The sequence below is a fragment of the Sorex fumeus genome, unplaced genomic scaffold (genome assembly GCF_029834395.1).
Source record: "Sorex fumeus unplaced genomic scaffold, SorFum_2.1 ptg000053l, whole genome shotgun sequence".
NCBI classification, from domain to species: domain Eukaryota; kingdom Metazoa; phylum Chordata; class Mammalia; order Eulipotyphla; family Soricidae; genus Sorex; species Sorex fumeus.
In genome coordinates, this window is record NW_026606110.1 from 120005 (window position 1) to 132770 (window position 12766).

Genomic DNA, 12766 nt, shown 5'->3' on the forward strand with positions numbered 1-12766 from the left:
GTGTGCATGGCCAGAGACTGCGTTTGTAACTGCATCCGTGCATGCTGCCAGTGCGTGGTCCTGGCATGTCCACGGTCTTTCAGTGTCCCCGTCTTCAGCACTCCCGTCAGACCAGGGCCAGACCCGGCCCCGCACCCCCACCAGGCAGAGGGCTTCCGGGAACGGTCAAGGTGAACGGGCAAAGTGGAGCTTTCCCTGCCAGACTCTCCACTGGGTCCGTGCTCCGGGCGGTGACGGCTCCCAGCTGGCACACAGGCCCTTGGCCTCAGAGCCTGGATCCAAGCCCCCGAGACACAGGCCTTGGATCGGAGCCACAGCCCGTTACATAAGCCCAAGCGAGTCCAGTTGCGTTTATTTCTCTCAGCAAGCCCAGCTACTCTCACGCACGCACTCTGGAATTTGGTCTCCTAAGGATAAGGGGAGGCACTGAGGGCCGTGAGGGGCACTGCGGGCAGGGGCAGAGCAGGGAGCAAGGAAGAGGAGAAGTCCTGAGCTGTGGATGGAACGGCCAGCTGGAGCCTGTGCAGGAGGCTTGACCTGGCATGGCCACATCAGGTGAGGCGGGAGAGGCTTCACTGGAGGAACGCCTCAACCTGGGGTTGGATTGGACACGGGAAGGTCAGAATGGGGGGCGGGGGCCGTCTGGCCAAGTTCAAGTGGATGGTGATACCTTTCGCTGGCTGGGAAACTGGGGGGCCAAAGCAGTCGTTTTTGTGTTTGGGGCCACACTTGGGGTCACTCCTGACTCTGCACTCAGGAATTACTCCTAGCAGCGTCATTGGGGGAGCTTATGAGATGGGGGACGAACCCAGGTCAGCTGTGTGAAAGGCCAACGCCCTCCCCACTGTGCTATCACTCCAGCCCCAAGTCAGGGTTGTCTTGAGCAGGCCAGTGGAGAAACATTCGAGGGTCCCAGGCCCAGGGAGGGCTGGCAGGCTGGCACCAGTTGCAAGGGGCTTCTTTTAGACACACCAATGGTTCTGCCGTGAAGATGAGGTCTGGTCCCTGCCCATCAATCAGCCCTCACCCTCCTATCATCAAAGTGATACATTTCTGTGCTCGAGTCTCTCTGCTGACGTCTCGGCATGAAACAGTCTCCTGCCCCGGCCTGATGCTTCTCACTCTCCCGGTTTCAGCTGCCTTGGCTGGCACCGCTGGAAATGATGGAAGACCTTAGCTCCAGCCCAGCGCTTGGTGCACTGTCCTGAGAAGGGGACTCAGAAAAAGCTCCACTCCAGGGCTGTGGGAAGGTGGTGTTGAAAGAGAGCCCAGGGCCATACTCTGCTTGGCAGAGAAGCACCGACTAAAAGGCAAGGGCTGCAAGGTAGGTTGCCAGGGCCGGGAGAAGCAGAGCATGGGAGGCACTTGCCTGGCACACGGCTGGCCTGGCTTCAGTCTCTCAGTCTCTAGTGCTTCACAGGGTCTCTAGTGTCCTTCCTGGAGTGAGCACGGTCAGGAGGAAGTCTGGAGCACCGTGGGTTGGGGGGGGTATCCCCCACAGAAACAGGATGCACCATCTTGGGCTGGAGAGGTGCTGCAGGGATAGCGTGCCTTGCATGCAGCCAACTCTTGTTTGATCCCTGGTACCACACGGTTTCCCAAATATTTCTGGATATGGTCCTCTTTGCCCCCAAGCATTGAGGGGATGGTCCTAGACTCACATTGAATATTCGGGCCCTCATATTAAACCACCAGCCCCTCTTGGCCAAATCAAGAGGGCTCCGCGGGCCTCCAGAGCACCACTTTGGACCCCCAATAAAGAAGAAGAATGAACAACACAGTTCCAAATGGGATGAAGCCTTTGCACACGGGCTGGCAGATGGCAGACACCGTGAGATGTGTGAGTGGCAGAACTCAGTGGAGTTTGAATATGAACCATGCAACAGCCTCAACAGGCTCATGTGGGCAGTATGGAAGACCAGAGACTCAGGCCAAGTGTGGCAAGGGTGAGAGGGGGCGAGTTTGCAGAATCCTTCTACTCTCTATGGCAAGAGTAATGCCCTCATGCCCAGTTTCTAGCTAGTTCGGCCAGTCATGTTCCTTTGTTCCATTTATTTCACCGATAAATATCTACTTCTCAGCGCGTTTGACAAAGGAATTGACCCCTACTCTGAATGGGAGAGAAAGGAGAGGAATCCACACGTACACAACTGGTGTTGAATGGGGGGGGGGAGCAAATCTCAGTGGGGGGAGGGTTTGTCTATAAACGATGCCAGGAAAGTGGAAGGGTCCCATGCAGGTGAGCATCATACCCACCTTACTCCCCTCACACAGGTGAATGGAAAAGGGGCTGAAGACTCAACCCAAGAGCCAACACTGTCAAATCAGAATGAAACACCGGGAGAAGACCTCAGGACTGGTCTTGGATGTCTTTGGACATGGCGCCCACCACAAGCCAGAAAAGCGAAACTTACCAAGTGGGGCCATATCGTGCGGAAAAACTCCTTCCCCGCCAAGGAAACCATGAGCAAAACAAAACAACCCATGGAATGGCAGGAAATCTTGGCCGAGAATCTATCTGATAAAAGGTGGCTGTCCCAAATATATAAGCAAAGCATACAACCCAATAGCCAAAGCAAACCACAAAGCAAGTCACAAACAATCCAATGTACAGATGGGCCAAGACACGAGGAGATTTTTCCCCCCCTAGCCCCCCAGGACCGATAGCACAGCGGGTAGGGCGTTCGCCTTACAAGCGGCCAACATGGCCGACCCGAGTTCGATTCCTCCGCCCCTCTCGGAGAGCCCGGCAAGCTACCGAGAGTATTCGATATGCCAGACACAGTAACAACAAAGTCTCCAATGGAGACGTTACTGGGCCCGCTCGAGCAGCCCCCCAGGAAGAAATACAAGTGGCCAACAGGTACACAAAAGTGCCTCATTTGCTTGCTAGAACGTGAGTGGAGGGGCTGTGGCTAACGCAGGGATCAAGGCCTTGCATGCTGCTGACCTGGGTTTGGTCCGTGGCACCATATGTTGCCTTGAGCATCACCAGGCACAGCCCTGGAGGCCCCTGGGCACCACCAGGGTGGCCTGCATCATCCCTGGCACCACAGGGCCCAGGTGTGCTGCATCCTCAGGTGCTGGCATTAGACAGCCTGGGCGTTGGCCGAGATGGCGGGCAGGAGCCCCCAGTTTTCCTAACTGGCCGTCTTCCCCGCTCCACCTGAATCACACTGAGCAGAGACCATCCCGTCCCGTTGCCCTAGCAGAGTTCCTTCCTCCTTGCGTCCCACCCCCCACCCGGGCAGTGGCTAACACATGACCCTCTCCATCCCTCCCATGAGAAGGGACCAGAGGGATGAGATGCAGAAGTTTGAGAATGATCTGGAACTTCTGTGATCCGACACGGAAATCTCTTTGGTTGCTTTTCACTTTCAGAGGCCCAGTCACTGCCTCTCAGGGAAGCCCAGGAGCCGGGGAGGGGCCGGGGCTTCTGTGTGGCGAATGGTCAGGACTCATCCGGGGAGAAGCGGCCCCCTGAAGCCTCTCCTGCTCATGTCACCCTGTGAGAGGCGCCACCTGCGGAGTGGGAGCTGGCAAAGAGCTGTCAGCGGGGCAGAAATGCCAGAAGCAAGCCGAGGTCACATGTTGTCCCACTGCCGTCCAAACTCACAGTGGAGAGCCAGACACAGGCCAAGTGCAGCTGACCGGTGATGCCACATCCTCGGGGCTGGGAGGGCCCCTACGGGGTGGAAACAGGCCCTCAGGGGCGAAAAATGCAGTCTAGGAGCTGCCGCACTGCCCTTCCGGAGAAGGAGCCAACGCCCTACGAGTTTGCCCCTTTAAACGTGGAGGCAGAGGACGCCTGGAGCCTGTGTGCCTGTGAAAGAGGGGGGCTGTGCTTTGGGACTCTGCGACCACACCGATTGCTCAAAGGGCCCGTGCTAGAGGCTGATGGCTGGCAGACGGAGTACTTCCTGCCTCTCTCCGGACCCCAGACGCCACAGCCACCGGCTAAGCCCCTCTCACTCACACCCCAGACACCATGGCCCCCCTCTCAGCCCCTCGGCCCTCTTCCCCCGCCACAGCTCCAGGCATGCCATGCTGCAGCAGAAGCCAGTTGGGTAGAGAGTTGGGGACTGAATCTCCTTCCTGTGTGTGTGTGGCGGGGGGGCGGGCAGGGACCCCTGAAGAGCTCCCGGGTCCCGGTTCTTTCCATGAAAGTTGTTTGGGGAATGAACAGCGGCGTCTCGGCCTTCCCAGCTCTATAAAGAGGGGGTCAGAAAGATCGGCGAGACACCGGCCAACCCTCCAGGAAACTGTTCAGCTTTATGCTTTGTTTGGGGACCACCCCTGGCAGTGCGTGGGGCTGACTCCCAGCTCTACACTCAGGGGTCACTCCTGGTGGAGCACAGGGACCATACCGGGTGCCCAGGATGGAAGCTGGGCACGGCAAGTGCCCTACCTACCCTGTCTCTCCAGCCTCAGTTTCCAAATCTGCAGCAGAGAAAAGTGGGGGTTTCCTCGGCCTCCATCACGCTCCATCGCGTTGGAGCGCTAGCACAGCGGGAGGGCGTCTGCCTTGCACGCAGCCAACATGGCCAACCCGAGTTCGATTCCTCTGCCCCTCTCGGAGAGCCCGGCAAGCTACCGAGAGTATTCGATATGCCAAACACAGTGACAACAAAGTCTCCAATGGAGACGTTACTGGGCCCGCTCGAGCAAATCGACGATCAACGGGAGGGCCTTTACCTTTTACCTTTACCTTTTTTTAAAGTGATGGGCTGGAGCGATAGCACAGCGGGTAGGGCGTTCGCCTTACAAGCGGCCAACATGGCCGACCCGAGTTCGATTCCTCCGCCCCTCTCGGAGAGCCCGGCAAGCTGCCGAGAGTATTCGATATGCCAGACACAGTAACAACAAAGTCTCCAATGGAGACGTTACTGGGCCCGCTCGAGCAAATCGATGATCAACAGAAGGGCCTTTACTTTACTTTACTTGTTAGATATATCAAACAGAATACACCAGAAAGCCTATGTTATTATATTTAAATCTGGGACTTCATATTTAAAGATAAAGTATTTGAGGTATAGTACAGAGATAGTACAGGATAAAGTATTAAAGTATTTGGTAAAGGGCTGGAGCGATAGCACAGCGGGTAGGGCGTTCGCCTTACAAGCGGCCAACATGGCCGACCCGAGTTCGATTCCTCCGCCCCTCTCGGAGAGCCCGGCAAGCTACCGAGAGTATTCGATATGCCAGACACAGTAACAACAAAGTCTCCAATGGAGACGTTACTGGGCCCGCTCGAGCAAATCGATGATCAACGGGAGGGCCTTTACCTTTACCTTTACCTTTACCATAACATGAGTGTTTTGTGGAAACCAACAGGCGTCCGGGCACGACTCAGAGAACTCGGCTTGCCATCCCTCACTGCCTCCAGCGGCTTCTCGGATGTGGGGGCTGAATCTTGCATCTCCCAGCGGCAGCCCCTCCGGCCCACAGGCTCAGAAGCATGTCCTGCTTATCAGGGAAGGCTGCAGAGCTAGCGTCTGCCCTCCGTGCTTGGACACACAGTTCCAACGGCAAGTCAGCAGCCCACAGCTCCTGGGATGATCTTCGAGGCACGCTGATGACAATACCAAGGAGACGTTGGCTGGGGGTCACCGTGTGGAGGTTTCAGGGGTGGGGCACAAAGGTCACACGTCCACAACCTGCCAGCAGACCCCGTTGCCATCACACACATTTCTTCTATTTTTTTTTTTTAAATTTATCGAATCCCCGTGAGATACACAGTTACAAAGCTGTTCATGATCGGCTTTCAGACATACAGTGTTCCAACACCCGTCCCTCCACCAGTGTAATTCCCCCCCATGTCCCCAGTTCCCCCCTTCTCTCCCACCCCGCACCCTGAGCCTGCTTCGGTGGCAGACACTTTTCTTGTTTCTTCTGAAGGGTGGGTACGCTTGGCGGAGCGGGACGTGGGGTCTCACCGCCCAGACAAGCGCACAGCCCAGGGTGCACGGAGCCGGAAGGCGGGTGGCTTCCAACCTACCCTGTAACCTTGACCTCCCAGCACCGTGACCTTCCAGCCTCCATAACGGTGAGCGACACATGTCGGCTGAGTCGGTTTCCCGGCATCGCTCTGATGTTTGGGGACTGTTGTCTGAGCAGAGTCACGGTGTGGCCGCATGGAGTGGCTGGTAGCTCTGCGGTCTGTCACTATCCGGGATCAGAGGCGACATCTAGAACACGTCTATGCCTGCTCTCCGGGGGCGAGTCTACTCCCCCAGCCTGTCTGCGTGTGCCACACCAGCTCTGAGAGAGGCTTATTAAATATATATCAAAGCGTCTGCTCCGGGCTCCGGGCGGGATGGGTGCATTTGCGCCGGGGGGTGGCGTGAGCTGTGTTTTCCCGGGTACACAGCAGAGCCTCTGGTTTCTGGGAGCGGAGGGGGCACAGTGAGAGGGCGAGGCTGGCAGGGCCTCCTGGCATAGAGGCAGAGATGTCCCAGGCTTGCCCTGGCACCCGTCTCCCGGTGCGTGGGGCAGAGCGGGGGTGCAGTTCTCGGAGTCCAAAGCAGAGCCACTTGGGTCTGGCCGCCTCGGCGGGGGGAGGAGGGCATCTCTGCTGTCCACGCCAGAGGGAGAGCTGGGAGTCCGTTTCCTGGGACGGCGAACTGCCCAGTTAGACCCACCCGGCTGCCCAACGGCATCCGAAGGCGTGGGTTTTGCTAGCACATTCTGGCAGCCGTCAGGCTATTTCAACACACACCCACGGCCCGCCACTCACGTGCACACGCGCACACGCCTGCACGCCCCCCCTTGCACACGCACTCACGGGCTCCTTCCATGACAAAGGCTGCAAGGCACAAAGCACTTCCTGCTGGGACTTGGCCGAGCCGGGAATGAGCTGGTGTGATAAGAATGTCCATATTTGGGAGGGTGACTAAGAGCTCAGAGAAAATGTGGCCCAGACCGTTGGCTACAAAAAAAAAAAAATAAATAAATAAATAAAAGGCAGGCTAAGAAAACTTGCAGCTCACAGGAAATGCCTGGCTAACAGTGGAGAGCGTCGGTGTGGGAAACGGCCTTCGCTGGCTAGCCTCGCTCTGTGCAGAGATGCCGTAACACGCTCCTCTCCTCCTCCGTGCCTTTTCACAGGCCCACGAGCTTGGGGTGCTTTGGGTGAAGACGGCACCTCCAGCTGGGAGGCGGTGCGGCCGCCCCCTCGCCCGCTGAGCTCTGGAGGCCTTGAATGGCTCCGGCTCTGTCCCTCCTTCTTTGATTCTTGCCCTGAAGACACATTTCTCTCCAGGCTTCTTGGTTCTCAGAATCTCGCACTGGACTGGCACTAGAGGGCAATCCTCTGAAGGGAACTGCATCAGAGGGAGAGGGGGGCGTTGGCTCATGCATCTGTGGGATAGAGAGCCTCGAGGCAAGGGGATAGGTAGGCACAACCTTGGCTCACAGAACAGATGAACAGACAGTGGGACTCAGCCTGCAGGGACCCGGTGGGGGTGTGTGTGTGTCGGGGGGAGGGGCTGGGCCTTTGGTGGTGGGAGGCAGAAACTTGACATGGCAACACCTATTGGAACGACATGACTCAAACTATGAGTCTGTGGGTTTCTGCCTTCTGGAAGGTTTCTGCTATTCAGAGTTATGGAATCCCAAAGACACTGACCAGAAACTATAAAATTAAATAAAAAGGGGCTGGAGAGATGGTACGGGGCTGGGGGGGGGCGGGGGGAGGTCCTGCCTTGCATGCAAAGACCCAGGTTTGATCCCTGGAACCAGGAGTGATCCCTGAGTACAGGGCCAGGAGTGACCGCACAGCTGGGCATGGACCCTGAATACCACCTCCCTCCCCGTCAACTCCCCCCCTAAAATAAAACACCCCAACTAAATAAAAGAAGCAAAAAGAAAGAGATCAGTCTGGCCTTGTGAGGAGCTGAAGAAAGCAACTCACAGGCCAGTCAGCTGTGCTCGGAATGGCCTTACTCGGTCCACACAGTGGTCAGCGCTGTCTCTGGGCAGAAGGCAGTGCCCGGGCAGGGAACTGGCTCTGCCACGGACCACGACTGGACTTTGAGACTAAGAAACAGCTCTGCGGACCCCGCTGGACCAAGCAGAAACGGGCATGAAACGGGAGGTAAGTGATCCCGCTCCCAGATCCATGAACTTAGGAGCCGGGGGGTGTGGGGGTGTGGCACAGGGACCCCCGGGGAGGACAGGGCCTGCCATCCCTCCTCTGCCCTGTTTGTGATGCCCCTGGGGTGGCCCCAGGACACGGGGGAAGCCAACACAGTTGTTCCCAGCAGACTTCCAGGAACTGGGCAGCCGCTCACAGGGCGCCAGCCGCACCCCAAATCCTGACTTTCCCACCAGGTTGCTCAGAGCAGCCCCAGACAAGGTGGGGGTCCCCTCTCCCCACCTAGGGGTGTGGCTGGAAGCAGCTCGAGGTCTGGGCAATGTGGGGCCTTGCTGGTTGTTGCTCCTTTCTGCCCCCAATGGAGTCTTGACTTTCCTGCTGGGATCTGTCTGTCTGTCTGTCTGTCTCTGTCTTTGGGGAGTTTTCAGTCTCACGCTGCTGCTCCCACATTTCCCCTGCAGGCAAGGCCTGTCTCTCCCTCCCCTCCCTGCATCTCTGTGGCCTGTGGGTTACTTCTAACTGAGTCCCTGGGAATGCTACTGCCTCAGGGAAATGCTTATGCCACACCTGAACTACGGGACTTAGAAGAGAGAAGAGCAGGGTCATGGGGTACTTCAGGGGCCGTCCAGCTGAAGGACTGGCACGCGTGAGGCTCAGGGCTTGATCCATGGTACCGCAAGGCTCTACACCTCAAGAACTGGGATCAGGCTCAGAGCCGCACACATCGCAAGGCCTGCGCTCTCCTATCTGGACCTTTGCCTTGGCTCACATTCACTTTTGTTAATTTACTTTTCCCCGGGCTGGAGCGATAGCACAGCGGGTAGGGCGTTTGCCTTGCACGCAGCCAACACGGCCAACCCGAGTTCGATTCCTCCGCCCCTCTCGCAGAGCCCGGCAAGCTACCAAGAGTATCTCGCCCGCACGGCAGAGCCTGGCAAGCTCCCCGTGACGTATTCGATATGCCAGACACAGTAACAACAAGTCTCATGATGGAGACGTTACTGGGCCCGCTCGAGCAAATCGATGAACAACGGGAGAACCGTGAACCATGACCGTGACTTTTCCCCGAGGCAACATTTGGTTTCCAAGAGTCTCCAGTATTCAGAGGCTCAAGAGATTAAGGATTAGGTGCCCATTTTGCCTGCGGCCAATCCCACTTCAATGACACTCAGCATCAGAGGGTGCCTTGGAGACCCCTAAAAAGAGCCAGGGGTGGCCCTGGAGGCCCTGAGCATGTGGCAGGGAGGCCTGAGCCTTGGCGAGCAGCGACCCTTCCTCCCGAGCATCCTTCCCTCCTTTCTTTCAAGTAGCACCAAGCGTCCAGCCTGTCCCCCAAGGACCCTAAGGAACTGAGCCAAAGCTCAAGATCTGGAATCCAGACATTTCTCCTGGAAGCTTCCTGCTCTTCGAAGCTATGGAATCTTGAAGAAAACATCCTAGCGCAACAGCAGGGCCAAGGAAGCGTCCCCGCAGTCTCCTGCCAACGGACAGCGGAGGGAAACGGGGCGAGGGGGGGTTTCCGGGCCTGCACCTGTGCTTGCGTTGTCGTGAAAAGCATTTGCCACCGGTGTGGACTTTCCGTACACCTCAGCTGTGACTACCTAAGCACTCCATCGGGCGGAAATTTAATCAAAGTTCTTGGTTTCTCCCTAGCAGATGTGCGGCAAACATCCACGACGAGAAAGAAAACTCCCCGAGATGTTCCCAGCTCGGACGTATCAAGGCGCCTTCTCAGATGCAGGTGGAGACCCAGAGAGGCATTCACTCACTTTTTCTTCTCAACCCAGGCAACACTGTTCGTTTCAAGGACTCTGGGCATCCAGTTTGAAGTTTCAAAACCCCGAAGCTAATTTTTGAGGCGATATTGGAAATCGGCATCATAAATTTTAATACACTATACCCCATTATAGCCAAATAGGTCAGTTGGAACTTTCTGGTTTGCTCTTCATTCTTGTACCTTGTGCCTGATTTACCTTTCTAGTTAGATCTATCAGATCTCAAGTTAAAAAAAAACCAAAACACCACCACCAAACTGTAAGAAATTTTAAAAAAAGTGAAATGAAGTCATTTAGGCAATTGGGAGAAAAGTCATTCGTCTATTTCCTTAAGACTTAAACGGAGCATCTCAAAACCCTACCCCCCACCCCCCATATTTTATCTTCTTTTGCTTTTGAGTATGCGATCTGATCTGGAGAGAAACCAGAGTATGGGCTGGAGCGATAGCACAGCGGTAGGGCGTTTGCCTTGCGCGCAGCCAGCCCGGCCAAGCTTGGTTCGATTCCTCCGCCCCTCTCGGAGAGCCTGGCAAGCTCCCGAGAGTATTCAATATGCCAAACACAGTGACAAGAAGTCTCACAATGGAGACGTTACTGGGCCCGCTCGAGCAAATCGATGAACACCGGGAGGACAGACAGACAGGCTATACTTTTGAGTATGAAGCATGCACACTTTGGAAGGCCGGTGGAGAGAAACTGCTCCTTTTTGCCCAGTCCTTTGCCAGGCTAGCAGTCTGTTACCAAACCGAATGCTTCAGTGAAGTACAGAAGTCCCACACTCGCCAAATCTCAACCAACAAAGGTTTAACTCAAGGATGACTTGACGCCTCACCACTGTTCCATGTGAAGACGAGAACGCTCCATGCCTTTAGGAGAAATCGGACTTGGAGAGACAGTGCAAGGGGCTGAGCATATTTTGTAGGTGGGGACCCTGGTTCTCCCTGAGTGCAGCGTGTTCCCCTGAGAAAGCCATCAAAAGAGCGACCACCCCCCTACCCCAGAGCAGAGCTGAACGTGGTCAGAGAGGAAGTAGGTCTACATTTCTCATCACCTCCCAGCCAGCCTGCATATTTTCTTGGGCAGCTGGGCAGCCGCAGTGAGCTGGGAGAAGCATGTGACCCTGGAGAAACTCTCTTTCTCCCTGTTTGGTCTCCAGAGTAGTTTGGATGTTGTGTTTCCTGGTTTTGCATCCCACCATGTGTGTAAAGCACGTGTGGAAGACGTGGCATTAAATGATTCATTCATTCGGCCTGGTGTGAGGCTGTTCGCCCTCATCACCCATGTTTTGCCTTCCGGTGTGAGTGTGAAGCGTGCATCCTCTGGAAGACAGGCAAAAGGTGGCAGGAAAGGAACCCTTCCTCCCTCAGAGTCCTTCGCCAACCGAGAATTGTTATAAATCAATGTCATCTCGATGACAAAGAAAATATTTCCCCACCCTCCCCACAGTAGGCTAATCATGCAAATGTTCTAGGCACAAGGAAAATAAGGTGGGCTCAGTTATGATACTCCGTGGGCTAGGGAGATGAAATGCACTGGAAATACGGAAAATCAAAATCATCCACAGGTCTCTTTCAAAACATTCTCATGAACTTAGAAATAGAGAGGCAGCAAATGAAACTTGAACTAAATACAACGCAGTTTCTCATGATAGTATCTTTATCAAAGGAATGTGGAGACGGAGCTCAGAACCTTTCTTTTGTTATAAAAATCATTAGTAAAGATTTCTTCTATGGGGCTGAAGCAATAGCACAGCGGGGAGGGCGTTTGCCTTGCACGCGGCTGACCCAGGTTGATTCCCAGCATCCCATATGGTCCCCTGAGCACCGCCAGGAGTAATTTCTGAGTGCAGAGCCAGGAGTAACCCCTGTGCATTGCCGGGCGTGACCCAAAAAGCAAAAAAAAAAAAAAAAAAAAAAAAAAAAAGATTTCTACTATGTTGCTAGGTATGATTTCAACACAAACATAAAATCTCAAACTTTTATACCAAATATTTCTTTTGAGATATCACTTTTAAAGTTTGTAATGGCAATGTGGAATATTCACTACAAAGAATCAGTGAAAAAAAAACAGCAAAAGCTAGAAAGGATCTTTAGGGGGACAGACTTATTAAACTTCATCAAAAGACATTGAAGAAGACAAATAATGAGAAATATTCATAGAAAAGATTATTCATAGATAGAAACACTCAATTTCCTTCAAATTAACCTGGAAACTCAATATAGAACTCCAGTCAAATCCCTGGAAAAGAATTTCATGAATTTTGACAAGCTGGTTCTAGAATTCATGAAAAACCAGGCCAAGAATTACCAAGGCAATTTCGAGAAAGAATCAAGTCGTGGAAATAAGGTGCCTTAATTGTTTATGGCAACAAAGTCAGTCGGGTTTGGCACTGGGAGAGGAAAACAGACCCACCTGAAGGAGTAAAGCGCTCAGAAAGAGCTTCTGACATGCACAGACCAAAAAAAAGTCAAAGAAGGAAAAAGGACAATCCAGTTAACACATTCTCCCGGAACAACTGAGCAGCACCAGGCGAGACTCTGAATAAACAAAAGTTATCTCTAGGGTCGCTGTTCGGCTGCTGTCTAGGGACCCGCCAGGCTCAGTTCTCAGAGTGATGCACTGGCTCCAGTTTCCAGATCAACAAGAGATGGGGGCTGCCGGCTTCGGAGCACCAAGGAGGGAGCAGCCGGTGCTTGCTTCTGGCCAGAACCACATAGGTGCGGACACGGCCAGTAGCTCTCAGAGCCTCCCTCCTCGCTGGCGCTCCATCCCTCGTGCTCGGTCAACGCAGGTTATCACCGTCACGGCTGCTCCTCCCAGACTACCCACCGCCTCCTCTGCAGCTCCAGGGCCTCCGGGTAGCTCTGAGTCATTTTTGCTGTTTGACAAGACTCCG